This window comes from Sciurus vulgaris (assembly GCF_902686455.1).
Source record: "Sciurus vulgaris genome assembly, chromosome: 2".
In the NCBI taxonomy this organism is placed as follows: domain Eukaryota; kingdom Metazoa; phylum Chordata; class Mammalia; order Rodentia; family Sciuridae; genus Sciurus; species Sciurus vulgaris.
The window spans coordinates 132,728,083-132,744,689 of record NC_136462.1 but is presented as its reverse complement, the minus strand read 5'-3'; the positions used below and the strand labels follow the sequence as shown (position 1 = coordinate 132,744,689).

Below are 16,607 nucleotides of genomic sequence, written 5' to 3'. Positions count from 1 at the left end.
TGGGGCACTTGCCTAGCACGTGTGAGGCACAGGGTTCAATTCTCGGCCCCACACATAAATAAATAAATAAAATAAAGGACTATCGACATCTAAAAGAATATTTAAAAAAATAAAAAAGAACAAAAGTGAATTCAAAGGAAGTTATAGAATGCCAGAAACAATAATAATCATAAGTCAGTAAAACATATCTGTGCATTTAAGTATGTTTTAATATGGAGAGTTGTCTTTGAACAGTACACTGAGAATAGACTTTTCTGGATGAGATTCTCAACAACCTCTTCTGGCTTATCAAAACAGAAGGAATCTTATGAATAACATTGGGCAAATCACAGTATCTTCAAGAAGGCCAGGGCTCGGGCTCTGTCTAGTTGACAGAAACAGTGCCCTTTGTACACTACAGGACCCTAGGTGGGAGAATCCTTACTCTCTTGCTGCGCCCTCAGCTAGTTAGAGACATACCAGCTCTCCATAGTTCATGCTGCTGCCACTGCAGCCCTGGGAAGCTAACATCTACCATCTCTGCAGCCAGAATGGATTTGGCATGATGCCTATTTCTTCATCTCTCTTTCCTGAATCAAATTTTATGGAGTTAGGTCTGTCTAGTCACATTTGTCTGCCGTGGACAAAAGTGTGTGTGTAGGCCGGGGGGGGGGGGGGGGGGCTCGAATATGTGAATTTCTGTTTTCTGCCTTTGGAAGACAAGGGTTCAAAAGATTTGAAGTTGCTTCAAACTTAGGAAATTAGGAAAATCGTTCAGAAGATGCTAGGTAACCAAAAAGCATGAAAGATTTCTATTATGGAAGGAAAAGAGAGTTGTCAAAGAGAGACAGGAGGGGGGAGTATAACAAATACAAAACACAAATTAAGATATCAGGAGAAAATCAAAATGTATCTATAATCCCCAAAACCTAAGTGGATTAAATTTATCCATTACAGAACAGAGACTCTCATATTGGATATTTTTGAAATTATATTTATATACTAATTTAACAATAAAATACATTTGTTATAATTATTATGTATCTGGAAGGAAATTGATGGCCCACACAAATTGAAAAGTGCTCATTAGGGCTAGCTACTTGAAGAAAAACTAAAATAAACCTTTTGTAATTATAATAAGAGATATCAACGATAGAGACAAAAAGGGATGTAAGACTATGACTATATATAGAGAGAAGACACTTAAAAATCATAATTATAAGTGGATATGGTTAATGTTTATCTGTTTCCTTCTAATGTAAATCCCCTTGAAAAACTAAAACAAGGAAACAGAAATACACAGTGGCAAAATTTTGAAAAATTTCCCCCAAATTTGGGATGAAATAAAAATGTCCACAGTCACCACATACATTTCAATATTGTATGGGAATCACTTTCTAGTGCAATGGGATAAGAAAACTAATTAATGTTGCTAGAATTATAATGAAATAAATGATGCTGTAACGATTTGCTTATGACATATAAAATCCAAAGAAGTCTACATATAAGCTGATAATACTAAAAAATAAATTTAGCCATAACACTATGTAAGGACAATAAGCTAAAATAAATCAAGTGTAATTCTTTATGCTAACAAAAACATAACATTTTTAGAATAATTCCATTTGGAATTACATCAAAAGGCATCCTTTACCCAGAAATAAATATAACCTAATATGTGCAATATTGTGACATAGAAAATTATGCATTATTATTTGAAATATTTGACACAATCTTAGTCAAAATCCAAGCGGTTGTGAGTTCCTGTGTGTGCACATACATGTAAGTTGAAAGTGAAGTCTATGCAAGTGCAAGGGGCCATGAATAGCCTCCAGAAAAAAATCAGTAATTAAGATAATATGTTAAATGACATGAAAATAGACATAGATCAACATATAAGAATGTTTATAGCATTTTTAATGCACATTATCTACAATAACCTAAAGATGCATCAGCAATGACATAAACAGATTTTGATATATTTATACAATGAAATACTATACAACAGTGAAAATAAACCAGCTATAAATTCACATAATAACAATGATGAACCATATAAATATAATTATGACCCAAAGAAGCCAAAAACAATGTAATACATTCTGTAAAAGTCCATTCATGTGAAGTTCAAAATTAGGCCAAACTTCTCAATGATACTGAGAGTTAGGTATTGATTATCTCTGAAGAAGAAGAAGGGAAAAGGATTGGAAAAGGGGTCCTTGGGAGTGTTTATAAAGTTAGTTTTTTTAATCTGGATGTGCTTACAATTCAGGTTCATTTTCTCAAATTCCTCAAAGTACACACTTGTGATTTATGCACATTTTGAGAAATTGTTTATTCAAAATAAAAATGGTATAAGATGACCAAGTAGGATTTATTCCAGAAATGTAAAGATAATTTAACCTTATAAAATGTATCTCATTAAAAAATAAAATGGTAAAATCATGGTAGAAGATAAAAATCATAAGATCAATCAGTTGATGCCCTCGAATTAAAAACCAATTAAATTTCATTCCTGTTAACTGATAAGACTAAAAACAGAGTGTACCACCTGGTAAGCGCATTACGGCAGAGATTACTTGTGGATTACCTGATACCCATTACCTCCTTCTTCCTTGTTTACGGAAGCGGGGGTGACATGCCCAGTAAAAAAACACTTGTCTCTTACAGCACAAGACATTGACATAACTTAGTTGCAGCCAGAAGGAAAAAAATTGAAGTGTAGTCTTAAAACTTTTGAGAAATCTATGCTTTTCAGATAAAAAGAGACTGACTCATCATTTAGACCTTTCTCTTCTCCCTACCTGAAATGCAACCCAAGGACTGGAGAAACAGTAGCCATATTGTGACTATGAAAACAGGCTCTTCACAGGCAAGGACTGAAGGCTTCAGCACCTCACTCAGTGGAAGCCACCTTCAGTTCTTTGTCCCATGGGGCTCTCCATAAGGGAGTTCTCAACACTTGAGTGGCTAGAGTAAGTGAATGAGAGAGAGAGAGAGAAGGGGGGGGGGGAACCCATGAGACAGGAATCCTGATTCTCTATATAACCTAATCTCAGAGGTAACATCTCATTGCCTATGCTATATTCTGTTGATTAATTGGATACTCAAAATAAAGCATAAAAAATACATATTTTAAAACTCTTATGAGAAAGGCAGAATAGAAATTAAATTTTCAGGAAATAAAAGGCACAAAGTAGAATTTCTCATCTGTAACAAAACGTGTTTATGATATTTTTAGAGTAGATAATAAAGGGTTTCTTTGTTTTTTGTTGTTCTTGCCATCACAAAATACCTTATAAAGAAAAGAGTGTATTTCCCTCACAGTGTCGGGTACTAAAAATGCAAACAACATGGCATAGGCTCTGGCAAGGGCTGCCCTTAACTGCATCATTTTATGGTGGTGGTGATGTCAAGAGTGCCTGTGGGAGGAAGAAACCAAATCTGGAAACAGGATGCTATGAGGTTAGAATCTCTACTAGTCTGAGGACAAGGCCTCCAATACATGAAACTTTGAGGGACAAATGTAAACTATACCCAAACCATAGCAGTCTTCAATCACTGTAGTATTGGTATTCTATTGATTTATGTAAAAAGACAAATGTAACAGTTTTGACTTAAAAATCAACATTTATAGTACCCCTGAAATGCTATACTATACTTTGCAATTATTTGAACTCATGATAAAACACTTTTTAATATGTCAACTTATAACAAGCAAGGAGCTACGCAACTTTTCCTAAGAATTTTATGGATATGCATGCGTATAACTTTGAGACTGCTGCTCCAACCCACTAAGGTTTGCTGCAGGTTTTCTGGAAGATAAGGCCAGTGGGGTGCTTACACAATGAGCACCTTACCTCCTTATAACACTTCTTGAATAGTTTAAACCCCAAGGTGTACTCAGCAGTGACTCTAACATCTCTCTGTGTGGATGTTCCTCATTGTGCCCCTCTGCGCGCACACAGCCTCCCTGTGTCTTCTTCACATAGTGCATATCCTGTACTCTATGTCTAGTTTCTGTGCCTCTGGCCTGTGTATCCATGATAGGCAGAGTCTGACTTTCCACTCTGATGGCTCCTCTCCTGGCGTGGGACATTTCTCATTTCATGTCACGTGGATTGAGGAGTCTTGGTGCCTCATATAAATGCTTTTTCCTGGAATGCATTATGGTACTATGCCATTAGTCTGCACAGATGGACATTACAATAAAGAAGTGTTTGAAACATATTCCTTATTTATCATGCAGATGCTGTGGAGAACAATTTCTATAAGCTCCACGTGCCTTCTTTAGGGGAAGCTAAGGAAAATTTCCTTTTGGGTCTCAGCACCAGGCCAAGTTGACTTGTCTTAGACTACAGAATAGCTTTTTTCTTTTGGAACTCTTGAAATTTGTAACTGATAGTGCTCCTATGTTGTTGGGATACTAAGAAGGTCAGAGACAAATATATAGGAAGCCTCCCAAAATTGCACAGGTACTAATGGCATCTATTACTTTACTATCATGCCCTACATTTCCACTTACTGTGACCGCTAAAGTCTACTTACTTGCTACCTTGTATGTTTCTTTGTAACATACATACATGTACAGTGTTGCCCTCACCATGGTGTTGTCATCACCATGACAGGAATTTGAAGATGACTACTTAGTCATACATTGAAAACAATCTCGGTTTATTCTCTGAAGAAGGTCATCTTATCATATCCGTGATGTGTGGATTTTCCTTGTGTGTCTGGTGGAGGGCAACCCCATATACGTCATCTCCAAGTGCTCAGGAGGTATTTCTTGGCACCTCTCTCAGTAAAAACATGACATTCTTCTTCCCTGAAGAAAATATTTTGATTTAAAAAATGAAGAATAGTTTTTACTTTTGAATAAATAATATTTTAATTAAAACTGAGAGGTAACTTTTTGAATATAATGAGAGATTTAAAATAGAACATTTGCCAACTAATGAACAGCAAAGAGCTAACAGCTGATCTTTTCTGAGCTCTGAAGGGTCCCCAATCCATCATCACAAACATGTGGTAGAGGTGTAACACCTTGATGGGTCACTTTGAGACACAGAAGCCTCTTGCTTCTGTCACTTATAGATGACCATTGTTTTCTGATCAAAGAGCACAATACAAACTCAAAACTCTCAACAGCTCCAAGAAATACACTTGGAAAATATGTTAGCAGATACACAAGAAAAAAGTTTTATATTCTCCTACCCCACATTCCCAGAATAATTTTCAAGATTAGCTCTTCCCTTTCATGAGAACTGGTCCTGACCTTTATTTATTTATTTATTTATTTATTTATTTATTTATTTATTTATTTTTTATTTGGTGGGGTGGTTCCAGGAATTGAACTCAGGGGCACTCAACCACTGAGTCATATCGCCAGCCTATTTTGTATTTTCTTTAGAGACAGGGTCTCATTGAGTTGCTTAGCGTCTTGTCGTTGCTGAGGCTGGCTTTGAACTTGCAATCCTCCTGTCTCAGCCTCCCAAGCCGCTGGGATTACAGTTGTGGGCCCCCAGGCCCAGTTTGGTCCTGACCTGTTTAAGGAATATTTGTTGCTTTACTTGCATCCATCTTGTGCCCATCAATATAAACAGAAGGAACTGTGGGTTTGCATGAACTACTTAGAGATAGGCAAATCCAGATTCTGGCCTCCAGGTAGATATAGAGATTCCTTAAGACATTTCATTGTTTTTTCCATGGAGGTAGAAACAGAGGAGAAAAGTTTAAGGAGGTAGACAAAGTGAGTTTTCCCCCTGGTCATGTCCTCATTTGTAAAATGGGATTAATAATTTTGCTTAATCTCATAGAACTGGTGTAAGTTTAAAATGTTCAGCATCAGTTGGCGGTTTGGAGATTGTGCCTTCATAAAAGTTATCTTTAGGGTAAGAGGAGAATCATCTACCTAAGCAGGGAACCCAGAAAAGGGAGAGTGGACATGGGACAATCCCATGAGGCAGATGAGGAAGAAGATTCCTTCAGAATGAAGGGAACTGATAGTTCAAGCTTTCACCTGTGATCATACCTAGGCTAAAAAGGAGGGGAGAAAACACACAGGCAAGCCAGCAGATTCCAGGACTGTCTCCCCTCAAAGTTCTGGGAGGAGAAGTGTCTTCTGTCTGCTCATCTGTACAGTGTCATGGAAGCACCTGGGTCTCCCAAGCCTCTGAGGGGTCCCTGTCCTGTGCCAACAGTAAGAGGGCCAATGAAAAGGCAGCAGCAGCAGCAGACAACTCCTCGCTCTCCTCCCCTTTGTCCACAGGGATAACAAGTGGAGTGGACTTTGAACTTTCTTATTTATGCATCCTTGTCAGTAAAAACATCTTAAGAATATTTCTCTGTACAGAAATATTTCATTATTTTAACTTATATTATTATGTACATTATGTAGCACAAACAAAATGGAAAATTTAAAAAGATGATATAAAATTAAATATAAATGGAAGTTACAGTATTGTAGATCTCCTTATGTGAGCTATGCTCCAAGACCCCCAGTGGATGCCTGAAACTGTAGATAGTACCAAACTCTCTATATACTGTATACTATGTTTCTCCCTGTACATACATACCCATGATAAAATTTAATTTATAAATTAGGCACAGTAAGAGACTAATAACAAGCAATAAGAAAATAGAACAGTTTTAACAATATGCTGTCATAAAAGTCATTTAAAACATATAAATTATTTATTTCTGAATTTCTAACTTTACTAATTTGAGACCACAGTTGGCCTTGAGTAACTGGAACTGCAGATGGGGGAAGGGGCAGGTATTGTGTTTTCTTTCTTGAATTCCAGTGGATTGTCTTACGCACAATTCAAAATTCCTGTGTCCCTCCATCAGTAACCTCAGGGTAAGGGGGAAAATAACAGTAATGGGAACCCTAAAAAAAAAACTGTGACTTGGACTTTGAAATTCAAATGCAGTCTTTCCTCCAAAGAGTCATTTTAGCCTGTCTCTGAAACCATGCCGGCTTCACACGGCATCTTGGGATTTTGGTATCAGAACTCTGTGAAATTAAAATATATGACTGTCCAGTGTTGCCTTTCATTAGAAAGATAATGACTCAAAAGGAATAAACTTGAATGTGAGCATCCAGATTTGACAAAACTAGTTTGTATTGGTTTTCATTCATTGTGAAAACTATCACCAGTTTGTGCTTCGTTACCTGCAACTATTCCTGACTTACTGTAGGTATTAAATCATCCTTTAATTGGAGTTGTTATGAATCTTTAATCCAGCTGGCTTTCTCTGAACTCCCAACACATGGCAGGCAGCAAGAAAGATATGGCAATTGTTTTAGTAATTGTGAAATACTTCGAACCTCCTTTTACAAATCGTTACAAAAACCTTATGCATTTATATATTCCTCTAAACAGTGAAACATCCAGATAGCCACCAAGCAAGCATCAGGTGGAAATGCTTAAAAGAATTCCTTTTTTCACTTATGGAGTAATTTTTTTGGTCTGAATTCAGCAAACTTAATGCACTGAGACTAGCGTCATCACCTCCATTCACAACAAGAAAAATGAGAACTTGCTATAGTAAATGATGCTCCAACAAGTCAAAGAAATGATTTGGTTGTCTTTATTTGCTTTGAATAAGCATCAAGACTAAGAAACCATACTTTTACATTTTATTGAACTGTGTTTTAAAGCCAAAAAATAATTCAACAGAAATTTACTGAGCACTGACCAGGGGCAAGAAAATATAGCAATAAACCTGAGAACATTCTTTCAACATTAAAACCACAGTCATTTATGGTATTATGGCATTTGCAAGTTAATGGATGGAATTGGAGAATATCATGCTAAGCAAGCAAGACAAGCTAATTATTAAAAACCAAAGGCCAAATGTTTTCTCTGATAAGTGGATGCTGATACACAATGGGGGTGGGCAGTGGTGGTAGGGGAAGATTGGAGGAACTTTGGAATGGGCAACGGGAATGAGGGGAGGGGCCGGAGGGGGATGAGGAAGTGCAATGAGATGGACATCATTACCCTATGTACATGTATGATTGCACAAATGGTGTGACTCTACATCGTGTACAACCAGAGAAATGAAAAGTTGTACTCCCCCCCCAAAAATACCTTTTATTTATTGATTAATTTTTAGGAGGACAACACATTTAGTTTTATTTCAATCAAATCACAACATTTTCTTTTCCAGGCACTGCAAAGTTCATCTACAATTTTCTATTACAGATTCACTTTTAAAAGATTTCCTGTGACATTACAGCAAGACTTTTTTTTTTCCAAACAGAGAAACAGCCCCAAATTTCTCCTCAGAAATAAAAACTCAGTTCCAGTAAATGGTAAGTACATGAAGTTACAGTAAAGTAGACACTTAAAAGGACAGCCAAGAAGTCTTCCAACAGTTTATTAGAAATAATGTAGACATTAAAAAAAAAACCCAGTGTCATGAATGTAAATTGAGGTTTTCCAGCCAGATATAAGCTGAATTGGGAAAAAAAAGAAATTAAAAAAATCCAATAGTGTATTAACATTTTTTTCACTCATTTGCCATACTGACAGTGCAAATACAAATTTGGTCTAAACATACAACTCTTAAGCAACAATGTACAGCTTTCTTTGCCCTCCATGCTAAGGGATGGAAAAGTTTAAGGGCCAAACCATACCAAATGTATAGGCTTCAAAAACCATCTAAGTTAAGGGTATTCACTAGTTTTAGCTAAGATGCATCTGGAACACTGACAAGTAATCAGTTACATACAATAATATGCAGTAAATTTTTTAAAAAATAAACTTTAGTGGTATACCAGGTTATCATTTTAAGATGTCAGTCAATTTGTTTCAGCTACTTTGAGTCCATATCCTAAAATTTAGTTATCTTTCCCTGAGCTGAGTGCTTCCTATCATGTCAGTAATTATGTTATGAAGTAAAGGAGACTTAGATGAAATGCATTTACTTATCACAACTGCACTATCAATTGCCTAGGACCTCAACAGTTTCATGGAAGTCTGGAAATGTTCATGCATAAGAAGAGTGCCTTAGCTGACTTAAATTTGCCCCATACAATGGTACATTATCAATCCTTAGTGAAGCCTTTTTTAAAAAGGGAAGGAAAAAAAAAAAAAAAAACGGGTTGAAAACTGGCTTAAAGGAGGCAAATAATCTGCCTTTAGAGCTATCAACTCAGGGATTTTCTCAATTGTGAAATCTTGTGGAGAAGTAATTTTCTTTCTCAAAATCCAGGCGACGACAATATTCCTTACTCCAGATCTGGCATTTTTTTTCCATCATCACTGTCTTGTGAATCATCATCTGCTCCATCTACTTCTGGTAAATCTACATCCTCATCACCATCCCTGTTGTTCATCATTTCAGAGAAACGATCAAAATTAGGCATGTCTTCATCTGAACCATCTTCCCAGTCTTTCCAATTATCGAAGTCCACACTAAGGCAATGAAGCTTTGCCCTTTCTTTTGTTAACCTAGGCCATGACTGGCCAGACTCTCCTTTTCGTAAACAACATAAAATTGATCTGTCCGCTCTTTTTTTTATGCTTGGGATCATTTGGATCAATACAGTGAAAAAGATCAATTTCATTTAAATGTTTAAAATTATCACTTCCTCCAAGACGACTGAAAGTAAGTTTGGATTTTTCAAAATTTACATTAACATCTTCACTGTCTTTAACACAAAATTCAATGAAGACATAGCCCCTCCGATTGTACCACTTTGCAGAAACAGGCTGCATTGTGAAGGAGGCAGCGGGACCAGTGAACTGGTGGGCGGGTCTCCAGCTGCAGCTGCTGGGGAGTCTGCTCCTCTAGGATGGCGACTCCGGCTTTTCCTTCCCCATCTTGGCAGTTAGTCGCTCACCTTAGTCTCCGGCAGCAGCAGGCTCCACACAGATCCCTGGAATGCACCGCGCAGGAAGAGCGGTTCCTCCACCCGGGGAGAAGAGGAAAGTGTAGGAAAAGAGGCGCTAGACCTATCCAAGAACATGGGAGATCTTTCCATCTTCTAAGGTTTTCTTTAATTTCTTTCTTTAGTGTTCTGTAGTTCTCATTGTAGAGGTCTTTCACCTCTTTTGTGAGATTGATTCCCAAGTATTTTATTTTTTTCTATGCTATTGTGAATGGGGTAGTTTTCCTAATTTCTCTTTCTGAAGATTCATCACTTATGTATAAAAATGCGTTGGATTTATGAGCATTGATCTTGTAACCTGCTACTTTACTCAATTCACTTATGAGTTCTAGAAGTTTTCTGGTGGAATTTCCAGGTTCCTCTAAATATATAATCATGTCATCAGCGAACAGGGATAGTTTGAGTTCTTCTTTTCAAATTCGTATCCCTTTAATTTCTTTAGTCTGTCTAATTGCTCTGGCCAGAGTCTCAAGAACGATGTTGAATAGAAGTGGTGAAAGAGCGCATCCCTGCCTTGTTCCAGTTTTTAGGGGGAATGCTTTCAGTTTTTCACCATTTAGAATGATATAGGCCATGGGCTTAGCATAGATGGCCTTTACAATGTTAAGAAATGTTCCCACTACCCCGATTTTTTCTAGTGTTTTGAGCATGAAGGGATGCTGTATTCTATCAAATGCTTTTTCTGCATCTATTGAAATAATCATGTGATTCTTAACTTTTAGTCTGTTGATATGGTGAATGACATTTATTGATTTCCAGATGTTGAACCAACCTTGCATCCGTGGGATAAACCCACTTGATCATGGTGCACTATCTTTTTAATATATTTTTGTATGCAATTTGCTAAAATTTTGTTGAGAATTTTTGCATCAATGTTCATTAAGGATATTGGTCTGAAATTTTCTTTCCTTGATGTGTCTCTGTCCGGTTTAGGTATCAGGGTGATATTGGCTTCATAGAATGAGTTTGTTCTTGGATAGGCAGAATTAATATTGTCAAAATGGCCATACTACCAAAAGTGCTATACAGATGGAATGCAATTTCAATTAAAATCCCAATGATGTACCTTACAGAAATAGAGCAAGCAATTATGAAATTAATCTGGAAGAATAAGAAAACCAGAATAGCTAAAGCAATCCTCAGTAGAAAGAGTGAAGCAGGGGGTATCACAATACCAGAACTTCAACTATACTACAAAGCAATAGTAACAAAAATGGCATGGTATTGGTACCAAAATAGACAGGTAGATCAATGGTACAGAATAGAGGACATGGACACAAACCCAAATAAATACAATTTTCTCATACTAGACAAAGGGGCCAAAAATATGCAATGGAGAAAAGATAGCCTCTTCAACAAATGGTGCTGGGAAAACTGGAAAACCATATGCAACAGAATGAAATTAAACCACTATCTCTCACCCTGCACAAAACTCAACTCACAATGGATCAAGGAGCTTGGAATTAGACCAGAGACCCTGCATCTTATAGAAGAAAAAGTAGGTCCAAACCCTCAACTTGTTGGCTTAGGATCAGACTTCCTTAACAGAACTCCCATAGCACAAGAAATAAAAGCAAGAATCAACAACTGGGATAGATTCAAACTAAAAAGCTTTCTCTCAGCAAAGGAAACTATCAGTAATGTGAAGAGAGAGCCTACAGAGTGGGAGAATATCTTTGCCACTCATACTTCAGATAGAGCGCTAATTTCCAGAATCTATAAAGAACTCAAAAAACTCAACAGACATATGAAAAAACATATGAAAACAGACATATGAAAAAATGTTCAACATCTCTAGTAATAAGAGAAATGCAAATCAAAACTACCCTAAGATTTCATCTCACCCCAATTAGAATGGCGATTATCAAGAACACAAGCAACAATAGGTGTTGGCGAGGATGTGGGGGAAAAGGTACACTCATACATTGCTGGTGGCGTTGCAAATTAGTGCAGCCACTCTGGAAAGCAGTACGGAGATTCCTCAGAAAGCTTGGAATGAAACCACCATTTGACCCAGCTATCCCACTCCTCAGCCTATACCCAAAGGACTTAAAATCAGCATACTTCAGAGATACAGCCACATCAATGTTCATAGCTGCTCAATTCACCATAGCCAGATTGTGGAACCAACCTAGATGCCCTTCAGTTGATGAATGATTAAAGAAACTGTGGCATATATATACAATGAAATATTACTCTGCCATGAAGAATGATAAAATTATGGCATTTGCAGGCAAATGGATGAAATTGGAGGATATCATGCTAAGTGAGATAAGCCAATCTCAAAAAACTAAAGGACAAGACGAGATCTCGCTGATAAGCGGATGAGGACATATAATGGGGGATAGGAGGGGTTAGCGTTAGGGTTAGGGTTAGGTTTAGGGTTAGGGATAAGGAGGGTGGTAAGAATGGAGGAAAGAAGGACTGTATAGAGGGAAAAGAGGGGTTGGAGGGGTCGGGGGGAAAGGGAAAAATAACAGAATGAATCAAACAACATTGCCCTATGTAAATTTATGATTTTTAATAAAAAAAAAAAAAAATAGAGGTGCTAGACCGGAGAATGAACCTGTGGGCGTGAGAGCGAGAAAGTGTGTGTGTGTGTGTGCGGGGGGGACCCACAGTCATTACTAATTAGGCTTTTAAAATTGTTTTAAAAGATAAAATATAATATTTTAAAACCTACTTGAATATGCTACAAGTCCATTAGCTTTTTTAAAAAATATTTTATTTGTTCTAATTAGTTGTACATGACAGTAGAATGCATTTATACACTTTGATAGATCATACATAAATGGAGTACAATCTTTCATATTTCTGATTATACATATTGCAATATCATAACGATCATGCTGTCGTATGTACATGAGATAATAATGTCTGTTTCACTCTACTATCATTCTTTCCCCCATATCCCATTCCCCTCCTTTCACTCCCCTCTACCTAATATAAAGTAACTCTATTCTTCCCTATCCCTTAGGTCCTTGTTGTGAATTAGCTTCCACATATCAGAGAAAACATTTGACCTTTGTTTTTTGGGGTTTGGCTCTTTCACTTAACCATGATATGCTCTAACTCCATTCATTTACCAGAATTTCATTCTTCTTTAAAGTTAAGTAATATTCCACCATATATATTTAATATATATAATATATATTTCATTTATTTATTTATTTATTTATTTATTTGTTTATTTATTTATATATGTCACATTTTCTTTATCCATTTATCTGTTGAAGGGCATCTAGGTTGGTTCCATAGTTTCGCTGTTGTGAACTGATGTGGTTGTGTCACTGTAGTATTTTGATTTTAAGTACTTTGAATATATACACTGAGGAGTGGGATAGCTGGGTCAAATGATGGTTCCATTCCAAGTTTTCTGAGGAATCTCCATATTGCTTTCCATGATGGTTGCACCAGTTTCCAATCCCACCAGCATTGTATGAGTGTACCTTTTTCCCTACATACTCACCAACACTTATTGTTGCTTAAATTCTTGATAATAGCCATTCTGATTGGCGTGAGATGAAATCTTAGAGTAGTTTTGATTTGTATTTCTCTAAGTTCTAGAGATGTTGAACAATTTTTCATTTATTTGTCAATCAATTGTATATCTTCTGTGAAATGTCTGTTCAGTTCCTTAGCCCATTTATTGGTTGGGTTATTTATTTATTTATTTATTTATTTTTGGTGTTAAGAATCCATTAGCTTTTGTTCTCAATGGGTTAGCTATGAATTCTTGCAATACTGAGTAAATCTTATTTATAATTGTAAGGTTTTTGTTTTTTCATTTTCATGGCCAACTCTACTTTATCTGGATGCTTTCAATCTCGAGGAACTAAAGACTAAACTCCAACTGACTGAAAAAAATAAAGAAATCAATTAACTCATATATGAGATAATTTAAAGGGAGGATGATTTCAGAACTGAATAATCCAGTAGTTTAAAATGTCATTGAAAAGTGTAGACTTCCAGTTTCTGGTCTGATATGTAAGGATTTCAAAGTTTCCAATTCATTTTTACAGCAAATAAAAAGATGAATAAAATGAAAAATCAACTCCTCTTAGTTCTGTCAGAGAAGTCACAGGGAGTGCTGCTGCCCCAAAATTGGGGAGACAGGTAGACACAGAGAATCATAACTTACCAGAGAAGAAACACATGAGCAAAACCTCCATGAAAATCAGAACCATAGTAGGAAACCTGAACGATAACTGATGAATTGCTAAAAGCTTGATGTTGACAAATCTGTGAGTTAAAACCTCCAGGGGTTCCAGTCATAAGTGGACTCTGTGCTTATGTGACTTTTACCCCCAGCACCTCTGCCAGGTTCTCTGTGAATAGTGGAGAAAAATCTCAGGTTTCCAGTAGGGATAGAGGGAGAGTACCATTTTGAAGTACACCAGAAAATTCCGGTTTTTTTTTTCCTTTTTTTTAAAGGTCTGCCCTCAGGAGAAAGTGGTTGTCAGACTCTAACAAGCTAGAGGCAGTGAAACCCAATTCCAGGCTTCTGTCCCACCTAAGGTGGGGAAAAACTGAGAAGCACTTGTGAAGTTTGCAGCCCAGGGGCACAGTCTTACTAAAAGACTGAGGCCCAATCATGGGACTATAGAATGTTCCTCTCCCTTCAAATCTTACAACCATCATTAATAATCAAAGGTTTATGGTATCCGAGTTACTTTCACCTAGTCTATTACGTGTGACTTTGAACAAAAAGTTGCAAGGCATATTAAAAGGTAAAAATACATTTTGAATAGACTGAACAAGCATCAAAGTCACTCAATCGTGGTAAGCATGTTAGAATGATCAGAACAGGAATTTAAAACAACTATGATTAATATGCCAAGGCTCTAATGAAAAAAAAAGATGTGTGAAGCACACCTAGCATGTGTGAAGCACTGGGTTCAATTCTCAGCTCCACATATAAATAAATAAGATAAAGGCCCACTGACAACTAAAAAAAATATGAAAAAAAGTCAATCAGATATGTCAACAATTTCAAAAATGTAAACTGTTTATAACTGTAATTTTGGAGAAAACTGTAAACAATTTGATTTTTTAAAATATGACCATATTGAAAACAATAAGGTGTTGCAGAAATAGCTAAGGCTATTGTTTTACTGTTCAAATAATCTAAATCAAACTTTTAAAAATCATACAAATATACAGGATAATTATTAATATTTAGAAATATTATTAGCAAAAAGTTTTTCCTTAATTTTTCTTTTTCTTTCTTTCTTTCTTTTCTTTTCTTTTTTTTTTTTTTTTTTTGGTACCAGGGATGGAACCCGTGTGCTTATTAACCACTGAGCCACATCCCTAGTCCTTTTCATTTTTTATTTTGCTAGAGGGTCTTGCTAAGTTGCTAAAGGCCTTTCTAAGTTGTACAGGTTCATTTTGAACTTGAGATCCTCCTGCCTCAGTCTCCCAAGTTGCTGGGGTTATAAGTGTGTGCCACTGTGTCCCAGTTTTTCCTTATTTAAAAAAAAATCCCACAAATATAATGAAATTAACTTATAATTCAATAAGAAATGTATTTTTAAAAAATGTCATTAACAGTTTTTTTTTTCTCTCTCTCATCTCTGCCAAGAGTGATCATCATTTTCCTAAAGAACTTTAACTGTTTCTGATTTTTTTCATGGTTATAAGATGGTTGCTAGTAGATGGACTGTTTCCTTGTCCATTCTGGTGGGAGACTGACTTCTCATAGCTCTCACCTTTTCACCTAGGAGCAGGAAAAAGCACTTCCAACAGTTTCTAGGAAATGCTCTTCCGTGTTCTTTGTTCTGGTATGGATAACATGACCTTGAGCCTATCAATGGCAAAAGTGTTAGAAGTCCAACCTTGGGTCTTACCCTGTATGGGAGGGGATAAAGCTGGATACCTAACAATGCCAGAATTCTATTTGGAAGAAAAGATGGATAAATTCTAGGAAACTAACATTCTCTACTATGTATACTATTTTGCATATATTGCTACAAAATTCCATTCTTATGAAAGCAGAATTTTTTAAATTATCAATTTATGAATTAAATTTAAAAACTATTGGATTTGGGGCTGCAGTTGGAACTCAGTGGTACAGCACTTGGCTAGCAAGTGTGAGGTACTGGGTTCGATCTTTAGCACCACATTAAATAAATAAATAAACAAAGGTAAAAAAAATTATAAAAAAGTCAGATTTTATACAAATTTCTATATTATATTTCCATTTTCATTAGCTCAGGACATTTTTTACTCCCGGAGACTTATTACCAATTAAAATTTTTTTTTCAGTTACTTCTGCACCCAGAGATCGTGCACCAAGTTCCCCACAAAAAATTCCTCTTCATAAACTTAATCCTAATATTTCAAATACCTCATCCCTTAGGAACTTGCAACCATGAGTAATTACCAAAGAGCAAATATTTTGAGATAAAACTGTTAACTTGAACAGTTCCCTCTAAAAAATGTAGTCCTTTTATTTCAGATTGACTTTCTATTTTTTTTAGTTTTTCACATGAGAGAGAACATTTGGTACTTGTCTGTCTTGCTTATTTCACTTAACATAATGTCCCCCAATTTCATTCATTTTGCTGCAATGACAGGATTTCATTCTTTATGAAAGAATACTCCATTTTTGTATATACATGACATTTTCTTTATCCATTCATCTATTGATGGGCACCTAGGCTTAATTCCATATCTTAGCTATTGTGAATAGTGCTGCAATATATATGCGGACAGGGGTATCTCT

At 36.2% G+C, this 16,607-nt stretch overlaps 1 pseudogene across 1 annotated transcript; it reads right to left on the bottom strand.

Annotated features, from left to right (window-relative positions):
• Positions 1 to 8,793: 8,793 nt before the first annotated feature.
• LOC306650396 (prostaglandin E synthase 3-like) lies at positions 8,794 to 12,963 on the bottom strand (annotated as a pseudogene). The gene is made up of 2 exons (XR_013766992.1): positions 12,435 to 12,963; positions 8,794 to 9,944 (listed from the first exon to the last, which is right to left on the bottom strand). The product of XR_013766992.1 is annotated as a prostaglandin E synthase 3-like (transcript).
• Positions 12,964 to 16,607: the final 3,644 nt, after the last annotated feature.